This window comes from Schistocerca nitens, chromosome 6 (assembly GCF_023898315.1).
Source record: "Schistocerca nitens isolate TAMUIC-IGC-003100 chromosome 6, iqSchNite1.1, whole genome shotgun sequence".
NCBI lineage: Eukaryota > Metazoa > Arthropoda > Insecta > Orthoptera > Acrididae > Schistocerca > Schistocerca nitens.
Window position 1 is genome coordinate 282,528,900 of NC_064619.1, and position 18,858 is coordinate 282,547,757.

Consider the following 18,858-nt stretch of genomic DNA (forward strand, 5'->3'; position numbering starts at 1 on the left):
ATCTGCACAATGATAGATAATGTTTTCATAGACTAGGATAAATTAAATCAAATAAAAACTTTTCCTGGTAAGAATGGTCTGTCTGATCATGATGCACAGCTAGTTACAGTATATGACATAGCTTCAGACAGTAATGCAAAACAGTCCTCCAAAACAGAACATTCGGTTAACGAATTAACAATTAAATATTTTAGGGAAAACTTGCAATAGTTTGACTCAGATGAGGTGTATAGGGAACATGATGTTAATTTAAAATTTAACCTATTTCATGACACCTTTGTGAGTATATTTGAAAACAGTTTCCCTAAGAAAACAGTGAAATATAATTGTAAGAAACCATGTAAAAAGCCACGGTGTACTAAAGGGATAAGAATATCTTATAAACAGAAAAGGCTCAAATGGCTCTGAGCACTATGGGACTTAACATCTGAGGTCATCAGTCCCCTAACACAAAAGGGAAATGTATGTCATAGCTAAGAGGAGTAATTATCCCACTACTGTGAAACATTATAAAAACTACTGCACTGTATTAAGAAGTTATTAAAAAGCCCAGAAGATGTGCATTAGTCTGAGATTAGCACACCTGATAATAAAATTAAAACAATTTGGAATATTGTTAAAAGGGAAACAGGGAAACTGAGAGCACAGAAAGACTGTATTTCTATGAAATACAATGAAAAGTTTGTTAACAAAAAGTCAGAAGTAGGAAACATTTTGGAGGAGGCAGGACCTATGAAATTTGATAAAATTGAAATTCAGCCCACCTCTCCTACTGAAATTAGGAAAATAATAAATTCGCTCAAAAATAAAAGCTCACATGGAATTGATGGAATTTCCAGCAGAGTACTAAAAGCTTGTACGCAACAAATAAGTAGGATTCTCAGCCACATATGTAGTAGCTCACTGAAACAGGGCATATTTCAGATAGACTGAAAAACGCTATTGTTAAACCATTGCATAAAAAAGGGAATAGAACTGATGCCAACAACTGCTGCCCAATCTCACTTCTGGCAGCTTTAACCAAAATACTTGAAAAAGTTATGTATTCAAGAGTAGCATCACATATTCGTAAAAATAAAGTACTAACAAAATGTCAATTTGGTGTTCAGAAAGGCTTTTCAACAGAAAATGCTATATATGTCTTCACTGATGAAATATTAAATGCATTGAATAACTGAGCATCACCTATTGGGATATTTTGTGATCTCTCAAAAGCTCTTGACTGCGTGAATCATCAAATTCTTCTAGATAAGCTTAAGTATTGTCGTATGAGTGGGACAGTGCACAAATGGTTTAATTCATACGTAACCAGAAGAATGCAGAAGGTTTAAATTAACAGTACAGATAGTCTGCAAAAACCAGCAGAGTCCTCTAACTGGGGAGGTATCAAGAATGGTGTACCACAGGGTTCAGTCTTGGGTCCCTTATTGTTCTTAATACACTCCTGGAAATTGAAATAAGAACACCGTGAATTCATTGTCCCAGGAAGGGGAAACTTTATTGACACATTCCTGGGGTCAGATACATCACATGATCACACTGACAGAACCATAGGCACATAGACACAGGCAACAGAGCATGCACAATGTCGGCACTAGTACAGTGTATATCCACATTTCGCAGCAATGCAGGCTGCTATTCTCCCATGGAGACGACCGTAGAGATGCTGAATGTAGTCCTGTGGAACGGCTTGCCATGCCATTTCCACCTGGCGCCTCAGTTGGACCAGCGTTCGTGCTGGACGTGCAGACCGCGTGAGACGACGCTTCATCCAGTCCCAAAAATGCTCAATGGAGGACAGATCCAGAGATCTTGCTGGCCAGGGTAGTTGACTTACACCTTCTAGAGCACGTTGGGTGGCACGGGATACATGCGGACGTGCATTGTCTGTTGGAACAGCAAGTTCCCTTGCCGGTCTAGGAATGGTAGAACGATGGGTTCGATGACGGTTTGGATGTACCGTGCACTATTCAGTGTCCCCTCGACGATCACCAGTGGTGTACGGCCAGTGTAGGAGATCGCTCCCCACACCATGATGCCGGGTGTTGGCCCTGTGTGCCTCGGTCGTATGCAGTCCTGATTGTGGCGCTCACCTGCACGGCGCCAAACACGCATACGACCATCATTGGCACCAAGGCAGAAGCGACTCTCATCGCTGAAGACGACACGTCTCCATTCGTCCCTCCATTCACGCCTGTCGCGACACCACTGGAGGCGAGCTGCACGATGTTGGGGCATGCGCGGAAGACGGCCTAACGGTATGCGAGACCGTAGCCCAGCTTCATGGAGACGGTTGCGAATGGTCCTCGCCGATACCCCAGGAGCAACAGTGTCCCTAATTTGCTGGGAAGTGGTGGTGCGGTCCCCTACGGCACTGCGTAGGATCCTACGGTCTTGGCGTGCATCCGTGCGTCGCTGCGGTCCGGTCCCAGGTCGACGGGCACGTGCACCTTCCGCCGACCACTGGCGACAACATCGATGTACTGTGGAGACCTCACGCCCCACGTGTTGAGCAATTCGGCGGTACGTCCACCCGGCCTCCCGCATGCCCACTATACGCCCTCGCTCGAAGTCCGTCAACTGCACATACGGTTCACGTCCATGCTGTCGCAGCATGCTACCAGTGTTAAAGACTGCGATGGAGCTCCGTATGCCACGGCAAACTGGCTGACACTGACGGCGGCGGTGCACAAATGCTGCGCAGCTAGCGCCATTCGACGGCCAACACCGCGGGTCCTGGTGTGTCCGCTGTGCCGTGCGTGTGATCATTGCTTGTACAGCCCTCTCGCAGTGTCCGGAGCAAGTATGGTGGGTCTGACACACCGGTGTCAATGTGTTCTTTTTTCCATTTCCAGGAGTGTATATATTAAGGACTAGCCACTCTGTATTCTTGAAGATGCAAAGCAAGTTCTTTTTGCTGATGATACAAGAATAGTAATAACACCCAACAAGCAAGAATCAGCTGAGGAAACAGCAGATAATGTCTTTCAGAAAACTGTTCCCTGCAAATGGACTCTCACTAAATTTTGAGAAAACACAGTTTATACAATTCTGTTCAGTAAATGGCATAACACCATTGATAAATATAGACTATGAACAGAAGTCTGTTGCTAAGGCAGAATACTCATAATTGCATTCATGAGGAATTGAATTAGAAGAAACACATCGATGATCTGCTGAAAACGTTAAGTTCAGCTGCTTATTCTATGAGGTTTATTGCAAATTTTGGTGATAAACATATCAGTAAATTAGCCTACTATTCCTATTTTCATTCACTGCTTTCATATGGCATCAGATTTTGGGACAATTCGTCATTAAGAGAGAAATTATTCATCGCACAAAAGCATGTAATCATATAATTGCTGGAGCTCACCCAATATCACCTTGCAGACATTTATTTCAGGTACTTGGGATATTCACAGTACCTTCACAATACATATATATTCACTTATGAAATTTGTCATTAAAAACCCATCCCAATTCAAAAATAACAGCAAAGTGCATAGCTACAATACTAGAAGAAAGGTTGATCTTAAATATTCTGGATTAAATTTCACTTTGGCACAGAAAGGGGTGAATTATGCTGCCACAAAAATCTTTGGTCGTTTGCCAAATAGTATTAAAAGTCTAACAGACAGCCAACCAACATTTAAAAGCAAATTAAAAGAATTTCTGAAAGACAACTCCTTCTACTCAATAGATGAATTCTTAGATATGAAGTACTATCTGTAAAAAAATTATGTAAAAAAAACTTATGTTAAAGTGACACGTTCCACATCATTACAAAAGTCTTATTCATGATCTATGGATCAAGGATTAATGTATGTATGTATGATGGTTACCTTCAATAAACCAAAGCACAGATGCATCATCCTCAAAAACAAAAGAATTCGAGAACCCTGCAGAGTATGGCAGTGATAATGATGAATATGTAGATTAAATTCATCAGAAAGTGCAGTAGGCAGTGACCATAAGTTACAGCTTTTGTGTTAAATTACAGTTACGTTGTAAATTGTTTAAGTTACGTTCTTGTGTATACTCACAATAGGTAAGTAGTATTAGGTTTCGATTCAAAAAGTCTTATCATTGTATGAATCATCTGTATTTTTCTGTGTTATGTTTTGCAAACATCTAATTATCTTCAGTTTCATTGTGAACTGACTTACACTGATTGGCATCCGAATCCCTCCAAATATCAAACATTGTTCAGTTGAGGTTTCCTGTGAGACCTCACAATACAAACACAAATTCCACTAATTCTACAGACTGAATCCAGGCTCCACCTTTTGTAGCACCCACTATCAGCCATTCTCGCAAAACAGCACACGAATTTTCTACTCGCTATTTTCCTGCTGAGAAGCTACTTTGTTCAATAAGGTAAGTACTGAAAGTGTGTGAATGATGTTACAAATATCACCACGGGAAGTTAACTTTTTGTAAGACTACCTAGTATGGCAATTTCATTCAGTGTGGTACATACTTATTCTAAATAATGGTTTCAGATTAGTCAAGCTGGGATAGTATTTTTAGAATTGTTCAGTTTCACAGAGTAGCAAATGATTCTCTTTGAAGAGTATTCAGAAGAACTGTTATTAGATTCTATGTGAGGTTACATACCTTTGATGGTGTAGCAATGGTGGTGAGCTCTGCGTACGGTAGGCATTGTTTTCGAAGAAATGGAAGAAGCCCATAATGATAAGGAAAATCCCAACATGTCATCCGTGGCTTTGTCCAGCAGCTCATTCAGAAGTAAAAGGAATTTTGCTTTCAGTTCTCTTTTACGCCTGTGAAAAAGTTTCCTGACACAGGGAATATCCAATCAGTTCCATCAACTGGTGGTTCCCAGTTTTTTTTTTTTATATCAGTAAGTTTTTCATTTCCATCTTCAGCTTGTATCAGCAATGAATGAAAAAGAAAAACACTAGGCTTTGTAGCTCGAGTCACAACCATAGTGTCGAAAGAGCTCGTCATTGCAAATGTCAAATTGTATCACTCATTTAGTCGAGACTGGAAAGAAGTATTACTCTCCTTACAGCATTAAAAACAATTTACATATGTTGGTTACATTTAGTTGGCAGAATTATATGCCCTAATATTCAACAAATATAAACTGTCCAGTGATTACATTTTTCACTTCAAACTTCTCAAAATTTGCAAGGTTTTTTACTTTACTTCGAAGTATCACAATAACTATACGTAATAGCAAAAAACTGGGTCTTTATCAAGCTGTGATATCAGACTATATTATGTGAAAAAATCAATCTTTTACCTGAGAGTTTCTTGAAAATCAAGTGAGAAAGATCACCTTGCGAAGAACACCCATGAATCCCAAAACACTGGAGAAGTGGGATATCAAATTCATTATGCAAGGTAATTAATTGATCAAATAATTACCCCCACCACCTGATGACATCATGGGTTTTCCCCAGCCAGCACATGGGTCCCCTTTCTAGCCCCCACCTCTCCCCTCCCCTCCAATGATGTAATCCAACACGGTGTCCCAGGGAAAAAATGCCTGGAAAAGGACACAGTCTTTGTCAAACTACTGGACAGGGAACACCTCATGATGGTAGGCTAGTGTGCAAAAGGCATTGTTTAAACAATTTGTTTCAGAATATTGTTTATTTATTTCTGCAATCACAATACACTTTAAAATAGACGCTGGTGTTATGCGATTTTCACTCTGTAGCAGAGTGTGTGCTGGTATGAAAATTCCTGGCAAATTAGAATTGTGTTCCAGACTGAGACTCGAACTTCAGACCTTTGCCTTTCGCGAGCAAGTGCTCTACCGACAGCTACCACAGCACAACTCACAACCTGTCCTCATAGCTTCAAATGTGCCAGAACCTCGTCTCCTACCTTCCAAACTTCACATAAGCTCTTCTGCAAACTTTGCAGAACTAACACTCCTGGAAGAAAGCGTATTGTGGAGACATGGCTTAGCCACAGCCTGGGGGAAGTTTCCAGAATGAGAGTGTACCTGGTTATGAAACTTACTGGCAGATTAAAATTGTGTGCCAAACTGAGATTCGAACTCGGGACCTTTGCTTTTCGTGAGCAAGTGCTCTACCGACTGAGCTACCCAAGCACATATTAATGCACAATCCGCTGCAGAACGAAAATCTAATTGAGGAAACATCCCCCAGGCTGTCTCTAAGCCATGTCTCCACGATACCTTTCCTTTCAGGAGTGCTAGTTCTGCAAGGTTCAAGAGAAAAGCTTCTGTGAAGTTTGGAAAGTAGGAGACGAGATACTGGCAGATTTGAAGCTGTGAGGGTGGGCCATGAGTCATGATTGGGTAGCTCAGTCGGTAGAGCACTTGCCCACTAAAGGCAAAGGTCCCGAGTTTGAGTTTTGGTCTGGCACACAGTATTAATCTGCCAGTAAGTTTCAACTCTGGTACTTCTTTTTTTTATTCTGATAGCGAAAGGAACCATGTAATTACACTGTCACAGATCACTCTAAAAGTATCTGAAAACTTCCTTGCGCTTGCTCCATCCACCAGTGCTGCAGCTGCTGGAAGGAGCCATGTGCTGGGCTCACGGCACCGGCCAGTGTCCAACAAGTGGAACCCACAGGGCTGTGCTAAGCATTTCATGTCACGCAGGGCAATACCTCCACCTTCTGCCTCTTTGGCACTGTTTCTTTCATTGTGGCACACGGTTAGTTACCCCTTGTCGTTGAACACAAATGGCTACAGGAGTTATTAAATCTGGTGTTTAAGCAGTGTGTGGAATATTGTCACATATATATCTTGAAGATGTCACAAAACTCTGCAAAAAGCTGCTGCTTGAGAAGATATGCCACAGGAAATATAAATTAGACAATTCCCATGACAAATATGAATACATCACAAAAGTACTCGAAACTCAATTGCACACAAAACACTGCGACAGCCATAGTCAGAATGTTTAAACAAAAGGGCGTTGCGTGGAATATTTCACACAGTTGATAAATTGAAGATGTCACAGGAACTAAATGCAACACTGCACAAAGAGAGAGAGCTTTGCATATGACAAGAATATTTAAACGATTTGTAATGTAATAACACTTTTTATTCTGAGGAATATCGCCACACTTGAACACAGACTCTAAAAAGATTGCGGCAGGTTCTGGCACACTTGTGAAACGTCCCAGTCTTCATCCAGACTTCCTCCTGAGACACTTCACACTCTTTTGTGGGAAATACCACAGCCTTCCCTTGTCTTTGAGCACAAACTGCTTCAAGTGTTATTAAACCCAGTTGAATATGTTTCTAAATACACTTTCAAAGTGATCGCTTCACAGTAATGCGCATCAAGATGTGTCATAAATAGATCGTTAGACAATCTGCCCAGATGGATTTCACAAATTCAATATATAGTTGCACAGTAGGATATATTAATTACAACTACAGGTCGATACTGCTTTGGAATATTTGCATGCATAAACAAATTAGGTAAAGTGGTTGATGCCTCAACACATATGCAAATATTGCGCTAAACAATTTGTTTCAAATACACTTGCACACGAAACACTGCACTGTCTTCCTAGATGCACACTGAACGTAAATACATCATAACAATAAATGAAAGCAAATACACTCGAAAACACATCGTACAGGAATACGGTTTATAAACTGAAACTAAAGTAAACGAGCACAGATATGTCGCGACGAAACTCTAAATACGATCTTACATCTCATAACAATATTGTTAAATATACTATCACAGTAGTTTGCTTCATGGGGCATGGTTGTAACCTAGGACCCGCAAAGCGGCGCGCCAATCAGTGGCCAGAGCTCGACACAGTGATCCAGCGACCGGAAGTGGGCACGTCCAGTACAAAGAACGGATCAGTGGAAAAAGTGGGTATTTGCAGAGTGCAGTAGATCCCTCATACAAAAGCTCGCGAAATCCATGGCAAGCAGACTAGCACCAACGTTTCCTTTGTGTTCACACCAGAATTAATCAGCAGGAGGGGAAGAATGTTGTACTCATTGGCTGTCTGGGTGAAATGGTAGGTGCATGGAGTAGAGGTTATATCAACCATCAGCATGGTGCAGTCACTCTCATTCTGCTATCGTCAGTTCGCATGTGTAGTTGCTTGTGTGTTCTTGTAAAAAAAAATTTTTTTTTCAGGAAAAAACCATGAAGTGCACAATTTACAACAACAGCAGCAGTAGCAGAAGCAGACGCCTTCGCCAGGACACCCTGGCATTTAAATTAATTGTTCCAACCACTCAATGTTCCTGTGAGTCCCATAATTTTAGTATCCCTCACAGCAACTGTTCAGGTCATAGTCGGTAGAGGCATACCTCTGTAATACTGAGATTTTGAACTGTTTGCTGCTGTAATTTTAGTGTGTAACGAATTTTTATTCCATAGCTGACATTACAGTCCTCGTTTTTTTTTTTTCTTGTCGTTGTAGCCTTCGTCTCTGAGATGTAGGCAGATCTAGATCGGCAGCTGGAGGCTGAGAGAGTATTGCCGCAACAACCTCCAGCAGTAATTATCGAGTTGGGGCCGCAAGAATGTAAGTGCAGGAATGAAACAACTATTATAGAATTTTTTTCATGTAAAGTACTATAGTTCTAATGATGAAGGCTGGGGAATGTACATACTTTTATTTTTCGTAATATGTTTCGTTCAGCTGCCTGAGACATATTCTTTGCTTTTCTGGATGAGGAAGGACACGTAGAGCTATGTGTCGAGCCTGAGAGCCAGGAGACAATGATTAAGCCTTTCAAGTGACAAAATACGATTTTAAAATTCAGTGTATGTGTGTGTGTGTGTGTGTGTGTGTGTGTGTGTGTGTGTGTGTGTGTGTTTGTGTGTGTGTGTTTTTATACATAAGTGATTTCAGTGAACTAGAGAATACGATTTTCTGTTTATATTTCAGTGAGCTGTTATTGTTGTGGTCTTCAGTCCTGGGACTGGTTTGATGCAGCTCTCCATGCCACTCTACCCTGTGCAAGCTTCTTCATCTCCCAGTAACTACTGCAACCTACATCCTTCTGAATCTGCTTAGTGTATTCATCTCTTGATCTCCCTCTACGAGTTTTACCCTCCACGCTGCCCTCCAATACTAAATTGGTGATCCCTCGATGTCTCAGAACTTGTCCTACCAACCGATCCCTTCTTCTAGTCAAGTTGTGCCACAAGCTCCTCTTCTCCCCAATTCTATTCAATACCTCCTCATTAGTTATGTGATCTACCCATCTAATCTTCAGCATTCTTCTGTAGCACCACATTTCGAAATCTGCTATTCTCTTCTTGTCCAAACTATTTATCATCCATGTTTCACTTCCATACATGGCTACACTCCATACAAGTACTTTCAGAAACGACTTCCTGACACTTAAATCTATACTTGATGTTAACAAATTTCTTTTCTTCATAAATGCTTACCTTGCCATTGCCAGTCTACATTTTATGTCCACTCTACTTCGACCATCATCAGTTATTTTGCTCCCCAAATAGCAAAACTCCTTTACTACTTTAAGTGTCTCATTTCCTAATCTAATTCCCTCAGCATCACCCGACTTAATTCGACTACATTCAATTATCCTCGTTTTGCTTTTGTTGATGTTCATCTTATATCCTCCTTTCAAGGCACTATCCATACCGTTCAACTGCTCTTCCAAGTCGTTTGCTGTCTCTGACAGAATTACAATGTCATCAGCAAACCTTAAATTTTTTATTTCTTCTCCATGGATTTTAATACCTACTCCGAATTTTTGTTTCGTTTCCTTCACTGCTTGCTCAATATACAGATTGAACAACATCGGGGAGAGGCTACAACCCTGTCTTACTCCCTTCCCAACCACTGCTTCCCTTTCGTGTCCCTCGACTCTTATAACTGCCATCTGGTTTCTGTACAAATTGTAAATAGTCTTTCACTCCCTGTATTTTACCCCTGCCACCTTCAGAATTTGAAAGAGAGTATTCCAGTCAACATTGTCAAAAGCTTTCTCTAAGTCTACAAATGCTAGAAACTTAGGTTTGTCTTTCCTTAATCTACCTTCTAAGATAAGTCGTAAGGTCAGTATTGCCTCACATGTTCCAATATTTCTATGGAATCCAAACTGATCTTCCCCGAGGTCGGCTTCTACTAGTTTTTCCATTCGTCTGTAAAGAATTCACGTTTGTATTTTGCAGCCGTGACTTATTAAACTGATTGTTCGGTAATTTTCACATCTGTCAGCAGCTGCTTTCTTTGGGATTGGAATTATTATATTCTTCTTGAAGTCGAGGGTATTTCGCCTGTCTCATACATCTTGCTCACCAGATGGTAGAGTTTTGTCAGGACTGGCTCTCCCAAGGCTGTCAGTAGTTCTAATGGAATGTTGTCTACTCCCGGGGCATTGTTTCGACTCACAAGGGAACCTGCCCATCGCATCCCCCTTAGATTTAGTTATAAGTTGGCACAGTGGATAGGCCTTGAAAAACTGAACACAGATCAATCGAGAAAACAGGAAGAAGTTGTGTGAACTATGAAAAAAATGAACAAAATATACAAACTGAGTCGTCCATGCGCAACATAGGCAACATCAAGGAAATTGTGTGGTCAGGAGCGCCGTGGTCCCTTGGTTAGCGTGAGCAGCTGCGGAACGAGAGGTCATTGGGTCAAGTCTTCCCTCGAGTGAAAATCTTAATTTTTTATTTTCGCAAAGTTATGATCTGTCCGTTCGTTCATTGATGGCTCTGTTCACTGTAATAAGTTTAGTGTGTGTTTTGCGACCGCACCGCAAAACCGTGCGATTAGTAGGTGAAAAGACGTGTCTCTCCAAAGGCAACTGAAAACATTTTATCGCAAGGTCATAGGTCAACCGATTCCTCCACAGGAAAAGACGTCTGATATATTCTATACGACACTTGTGACGGCATGTGCGTCACATGACAGGAATATGTTGTCGACCCACCTAACTTGTACACTTGGCGAATGCGTAAAAAGATTCTTCTATCTTGCCCAATTTAGGTTTCCTTGTGGATGTGATAATCACTCCCAAAAAGTGATGAAAACATACGAGTTTGTCACATAAACTGCAACAAATGAATGCAACAGTTTCACAGTCGCACAGTTTTCCCTGTGCTCTCTCAAAACATATGTTTTTAACGTTTTCAAATTTTTCCGTGTGTAGACCGTCAAATCCTGCATATGTCCAAGCAAACCTGAACATGTCCTGGAATTTTGGAGAGCGAAGGTGATTATATAAAAAATTAAGTCAAGGGAGGACTTGAACCGAGGACCTCTCGTTCAGCAGCTGCTAACGCTAACCACGTGACCACGGTGCTCCTTAGCTCATATTATCCATGATGTTGCCTATCTTGTTCAGTTTTTCAAGGCCTATCCACTGTGTCAACTTACAACTAAATCTGAGGGGGCGCGATGGGGAGGTTCCTTTGTCAGATCTTTCAGTGCTCTGTCAATCTCTTCACGCAGTATCATATCTCCCATTTCATCTTCATCTACATCCTCTTCCATTTCCATAATATTGTCCTCAAGTACATCGCCCTTGTATAGACCCTCTATATACTCCTTCCACCTTTCTGCTTTCCCTTCTTTGCTTAGAACCGGGTTTCCATCTGAGCTCTTGATATTCATGCAAGTGTCTCTCTTTTCTCCAAAGGTCTCTTTAATTTTCCTGTAGGCAATATCTATCTTACCCTAGTGAGATAAGCCTCAACATCCTTAAATTTATCCTCTAGCCATCCCTGCTTAGCCATTTTGCACTTCCTGTCAATCTCATTTTTGAGAAGTTTGTATTCCTTTTTGCCTGCTTCATTTACTGCATTTTTATATTTTCTCCTTTCATCAATTAAGTTCAATATCTCTTCTGTTACCCAAGGATTTCTAGCAGCCCTCGTCTTTTTACCTACTTTATCCTCTGCTGCCTTCACTTCTTCATCTCTCAAAGCTACCCATTCTTCTTCTACTGTATTTCTTTCCCCCATTCCTGTCAATTGTGCCCTTATGCTCTCCTTAAAACTCTGTACAACCTCAGGTTCTTTCAGTTTATCCAGGTCCCATCTTCCTAAATTCCCACCTTTTTGAAGTTTCTTCAGTTTTAATCTACAGTTCATAACCAATAGATTGTGGTCAGAGTCCACATCTGACCCTGGAAATGTCTTACAAGTTAAAACCTGGTTCCTAAATCTCTGTCTTACCATTATATAATGTATCTGATACCTTCCAGTATCTCCAGGCTTCTTCCATGTATACAACCTTCTTTCATGAGTCTTGAACCAAATGTTAGCTACGATTAAGTTACGCTCTGTGCAAAATTCTACCAGGCGGCTTCCTCTTTCATTCCTTACTCGCATTCCATATTCACCTACTACGTTTCCTTCTCTTCCTTTTCCTACTGTCGAGTTCCAACCACCCATGACTATTAAATTTTCGTCTCCCTTCACTACTTGAATAATTTCTTTTATCTCATCATACATTTCATCAATTTCTTCATCATCTGCAGAGCTTGTTGGCATATAAACTTGTACTACTGTAGTCGGCATGTGTTTCGTGTCTATCTTGGCCACAATAATGCGTTCACTATGCTGTTTGTAGTAGCTTACCCGCACTCCTGTTAATTTATTCATGATTAAACCTACCCCTGCATTACCCCTATTTGATTTTGTATTTATAACCCTGTAGTCACCTGACCAAAAGTCTTGTTCTCCTGCCACCGAACTTCACTAATTACCACTATATCTAACTTCAACCTATCCATTTCCCTTTTTAAATTTTCTAGCCTACCTGCCCAATTAAGGGATCTGATATTCCATGCTCCGATCCGTAGAACGCCAGTTTTCTTTCTCCTGATAACGACGTCCCCTTCAGTAGTCCCCACCCGGAGATCCGAATGGGGGACTATTTTACCTCCGGAATATTTTACCCAAGAGGACGCCATCATCGTTTAATCATACAGTAAAGCTGCATGCCCTCGGGAAAAATTATGGCCATAGTTTCCCCTTGTGTTCAGCCGTTCGCAGTACCAGCACAGCAAGGCCATTTTGGTTAGTGTTACAAGGCCAGATCAGTCAATCATCCAGACTGTTGCTCCTGCAACTACTGAAAAGGCTGCTGCCTCTCTTCAGGAACCACACGTTTTTCTGGCCTCTCAACAGATACCCCTCCATTGTGGTTACACCTACGGTACTGCTATCTGTATCACCGAGGCACGCAAGCCTCCCCACAAGCGGCAAGGTCCATGGTTCATGGGTGGAGGGGGGGGGTGGTTTCAGTGAGCTATAGAATTCGATTTTCAGTACGATTTTCTGTGTGCATGTCTCTAACATTTTCAAGAAATAATTATGTTCAGTATATTATCGTTGGAGGTAGCGTCAGTGAGCAGATAGATGGTCCCAAGGCGAGGGTGAAATGCCACAGTGTATGAGATGGTGGCTGCTGAGGAAGCTGAAAGGCAGCGCCATCTCACCATTAGCTGCGATTATCACAGGTAATAAGCACAAAATACGAAAATTAAAAAAAATACGAAATACAAATGATTATCATCCACCACCTATATCTCAGCTGTTGGTTATATCATCCACAAAAACTTCCATTGTATATAGAGCAAAACTTGATGTACTTGAAGAAGCGCTTATATCACTAGTGCGTATATTTTCGACAAATGTGCGTGGTACTTGATTGACTACATTAATAGTAACAGAATTTCTGTGGAGATTCCCACTGTCTCCTTCAAATATGATGTAATTAAGAAATCTTTTGGCCAGTCTTCTTTGGCCACTATCCATTCTTTCTGGCTTAATGGCCTAAGCGTTTGATAACAAAGTGCTTTCACTTTCATGTTTTTGATGTGTTATTTGCCAGTTGCCTCAATTCTTACTACAGATCTTCTGTCTTCTTCTTCTTTCTCTGCAGCTGTGTACCGTCAGGAACTTTTGTGGATGTTGATGGCTCTGTTGGTGATTCTTGCAACAATAAATCAAGAAATTTGTATGCAATATATTCATGTATCTATTAATTTATTTGTGGATGTGTTTGTTTCAGCTACCCAATCAGGAGATGGTTGGAAGAATATATCGAAAGAATGTGAAAGTTCTTGGAATTTCTTTAATTGCGTTCGAAACATGTTGCTATTACGAAACATCAACATTCCAGCTCCTATTATTATAATGACAAAGGGACATACAGCTTTATGCTAATGGGTATACTCAACACAAAATGTGAGTTAATTATGGTGGATATTGGTGCTAATGGCAGAATATCTGAAGGAGAAGTAATAAAAAATATTAAAGTTTGGAATCTACAGGAAAACAACCAATTGCAGATTCCACGGCCAGCAGAACAGCCAAATACAGAAAAGAAGTTTCCATATGTGTTTCTTGGCGATAAAACCTTCCAGTTGCATACAAATTTATGAAAGCATACAACAAAAATGTGTTAAATGACAAGAGAATAATTTTTAACTATCATTTGTCTCATCTATGCACTGAAAATACTTTTGGCATCCTCATAGCAAAATTCAAGAGTCTTTTTAAAAAATCTATTAATTTATCACCAGAGAAAGCAAAAATTGTCATATTGGCTTGTTGCCATTCATACAATTTATTAATAGCAATTTGTTCAGCATAGAGAGGTAGACATGGAAGATTGTGGTACAGGTACTATTAAATCTTGTGTCTGGAGGAATGATCACAGTGTGAAGTTTCCACAGTCATCCAAAGCAGGGAATTCTTTATTGCTAGCAAAGCAAGTACGAAAAGACTATTGTGAATACTTTGTGACAGATGGAGAAGTTTCCAGCTGTGTCATTATACAATGAGGAGCCAAAACATTATGGCCACTGCCTACCATGAGATTGAATGACTCTTACTGGTGTTGCGGGCATGTGGCACAATAAGGAAACAATGTAAGCAGAGCAGAGACGAATGGGCTGTCGTTATAGCGAAGGTATGATCCACAAAAGCGGAAATCCACTGATATAAGCTTTTTTGACAAAGGGCACTTTGTTGTGGCGCTGCGACTGGAAACGAGAATCTCTGCAATGGCGAAGCTGATCGCCTGTTGGTGTACTACTGTCGCCAACACATATGGTAAGTGCTTGAAGGATGGTGAAATAAAGAGTGGGCAATAAGCTATTGGCTGACCATGTCTCATCACAAAATACAGAGGTAAGAGGATCCCCCACTGTGTAATCCAGAATATGCAGAGCTCTGTGGCAGATCTGACAACAGGGTACAATGTTGGTGCAGGCATAAGTTCTTCGAAGCACACCATTCAAAGGTCATTGTTGACAATGAGGTCCACATCACGCAACCCCTACATATTCCTGCGTTGATCCAACGACATCATCAGGTATGATAACAGGTGGGCACAGCATCACTGAGTTTTCATCATGAGTCAATAGAAAAGTGTCGCTGTCGAATGAATCCCATTTCTTGTTACACAAAGTCGTTGGTTCGCTCCCCACACGCTGTCATCTAGGTGAATAGCTGCACAAGACATGTACTGCGCCACAGATGCAGACAGTGAGGGCAGAAATATACTATGGGGTACACTGAGCTGTACTTCCATGGGTTCTGTGGCGATAATCGAAGGCATCATTACAGCAGTAAACTATCTGAACATTATTGTGGATCACGTGTATTGCTTCATTCTTGAAGTCTCCCCTATAACTGTGACATCTTCCAGCTGGATAACTGTCCAAGGTACAAGGTCAGAAACTTGCTACAGTGGTTTGAGAGGCATTTAACTCACACTGACGTCTTGGTCAGCAAATGTGCCTGATCTACACTTACTGGAACACATATCAGCCGCTGCTATGTGCCCCTAAACCACCATCCCATAATTTGTGGGGATTTCTTGGACTGTGTGTAGATATCTGGTGCCACATACTTGTGGAATCCTGTCAAGGACTTGTAGAATCCATGCCAAGCAGAATCTCTGTTATACCGTTTTTCGAAAGTGAAACAACACACTGATAAATGGGTGGTCATAATGAGGTGTAGAAAATGTGACAAAACACAAATAAACATTTTTGTAAAACATTAGTTATCTGATTTTCGCGTGTGGTAATTGCAACCTACTCTTCCATTTGGTCTTCTAAGGAGATGGTTCATTATAGTATCACGGTGAGAGAACATACACAACGTCAGCAGAACACTGGATAACATTTATTTCATTATTTTATTGCTCTTTTGCCTGTACGATGTCTGAAGAATATTTATTTTTTCTTCACATCTGCCTGCGTGATGCTGGCTTGCAAAAGATGCAACACCTCTACCATTTTGTTCAGAGCTAGTATTCTTTTATTTTTACCCAGATCATCACTCGACCTTACTTTCCACAACCGTGGAAACTCTTGATACAGTGATATAAACTGCAGCACTAATTCTTCGAAAGATCGCAAAGGAACATCACTATCATGGTCTGTCATCTTCGAAACACGTCATTCAGCTGCTTGACTACACGATCAAACATGCTAATCAGAACTTGTCAAATTTCCTAACGGTAACACTGACCACCTTAAACAGCAATCAGTGCTAACATTAGACCTCTGCGAGGAATTTTTGAGAAAGTTGTGACTGTGAGATAACCTAATGGGGACAAAACAATCCGACTGTGACTTGTTTCCGAAACACTCCAGTAGAGTGTAATCAACAGTAAACAGGTGGGTCAGGAACAGACGTACTCCCAGCACAAAAGCAAGTTGTAACAATACATATTAACATTGGTCACCAGCCTAATTAGGCATTCTTGTACCAAGCAATGTAATAAAGCAAAAGGTAGTGCTAAGGCTAGCCTAACCTCCCTTGACACACACACACACACGCGCGCGCACACACACACACACACACACACACAAAACTCTCTCTTTATTCACACTGCAACACAGTAACCTAACTTTGCGGATAAATGTACTACTAACTTCGAAGACAGAAAAACCAATGACCAATGACATAGCAAACAGTAACACATGCCTCTCAACAACAATTACCTTAAATGAACTAGATGCAGCAATTTATGGAACCAATCACCAACAAAAGTGAAACTAATAGCAGTACTAAACAGGGAAGAGCACGAAATGATTCTGATTTAAATCAGGGGCTATTAATGATCATACTCTACAACATCATTCCATAGTACAGGGACCATATGTCTGTGCACTAACCAACTTGCATTAGAATAGCTAACACAGTAAATATTTCTTTCTTAAGCTGAGTTTTAAGCAATTAAACAGAATGCAAATCTAACTACACTGGCTCTGAAGGAAGCTTTGCTTTGCTTTGTTTACTAACTAGCTTAGCACATGAGGGCCCTTAAACTTCCATAGTTTGAAGAACCTTGCTCATGAAGAAAAGTAGACAAGTATGTATGAGAAATGGTAAGTATTCTCATAAACAATTATTAATTAAGTAAAGCACAACAAACTATAACTCTTTAAATAACAAATGTGCTTTGATAAGGAGTCTTCTAACCTACTCAAGATATAGCTGGCTGTGGAAATGCCAACACAACATTGAATTCAAGTTCAAACCCCTTCTCATGAAATGAACACTGATAAAACTTTGTAATTCTGATCACAGTGCGTAAATGCAACAATTAATTATCGTTTTCACTTCAAATTAATATTATTATTCTTTTAACTAAAAACTTTACTATTTTCAGGCAGCTTTTCAAGTAAAGCAAATTATTTAAGAAAAGACTGCAGATTGATTTTAAATGCACTAGAAGTGGAGCATTTCTCAAACCATAAAACTGAAGTTTAAACATTATAGCTCCACACATTAAAAACCAATCACAACTATTTTTACAGCTGCTGAGTAAGACTTTCCATAAAAAGTTAGGACACTAGGAATTAAATTCACTAGGATAGGATTGCTGTCCAGGTTTGTGATTTGGGATAATCACAGATGTAAGATTCAGTTTTTAGTAACACCATGATTATTTCGCAAATTTCTGGTTCATTTACAGAGTGCCAAATATAAACAATTTAGTGGAAGCTGGTGGCACTGGTGGTGTAATTTGCACTGGTTGTTAACATGGCAGCGATGCAGTCATGGCAGTACTGTTGGCCTAGCCCTGTTACGGATCTTCTTGTCGTCGGAATCATATTTTTACAGGACCTAAACCCAAGCCACGATAATAGTATCATCAAATGTAGCATCTAAAGCCCATAAATACTGCGCTTAAGGTCCTCTGACCTCAAAACTCCAAGAATATGAGCCACAACGAACCGCTACTGCTAACGAGATGTTATCCACAGCACTGTTCAGCCCAGACTCCTCACCTGTCACGAAAGAAGAGTTGCCACTTACACACCAACCACACCTTTTACACTCTGCCAGGCTACTCCTGTAGCTGTGGGACTTTCCCACATCTTTTACATTCAACCATATGTTCCCTTACTATGGAACAAGTCATTTACAGTACATTATATAACAATCATTCCAATAGTTATTTAAATCCACAAGCACAGCTTAAACAACTTCATTCAAAAAGTTCAAATAACTGAAATATGTATGCATAGTCAAAGATTTCCATGACAGATGCAACACTCTACATAAGCAAGACTACAAATTGACACAGAAATATAGCTACAGATACAAAATAGGTCGAAATAGATGTTACATATTGTCAACCAGAATTCGTGTCAAACACCTCAAAAACGCTCGATGCTTGACAAGCACATCAAACAGCACCATGCATGATAAAATACATGGCAATCATAGTTTGACAAAATTTTTGATCGTTTATGGGATGCTTAAAGGCCTGTCCACATGCAGCGATGTGTCTGCACAGATATCTGCGCAAATGTCTTCTCAAACAATAGATCGCTGCAAATGTTGTGTGTTCACAATTCACTGTGCGCCCACCATCTGTCGATGCAGAAAAGAACTTTCAGTGACAAGC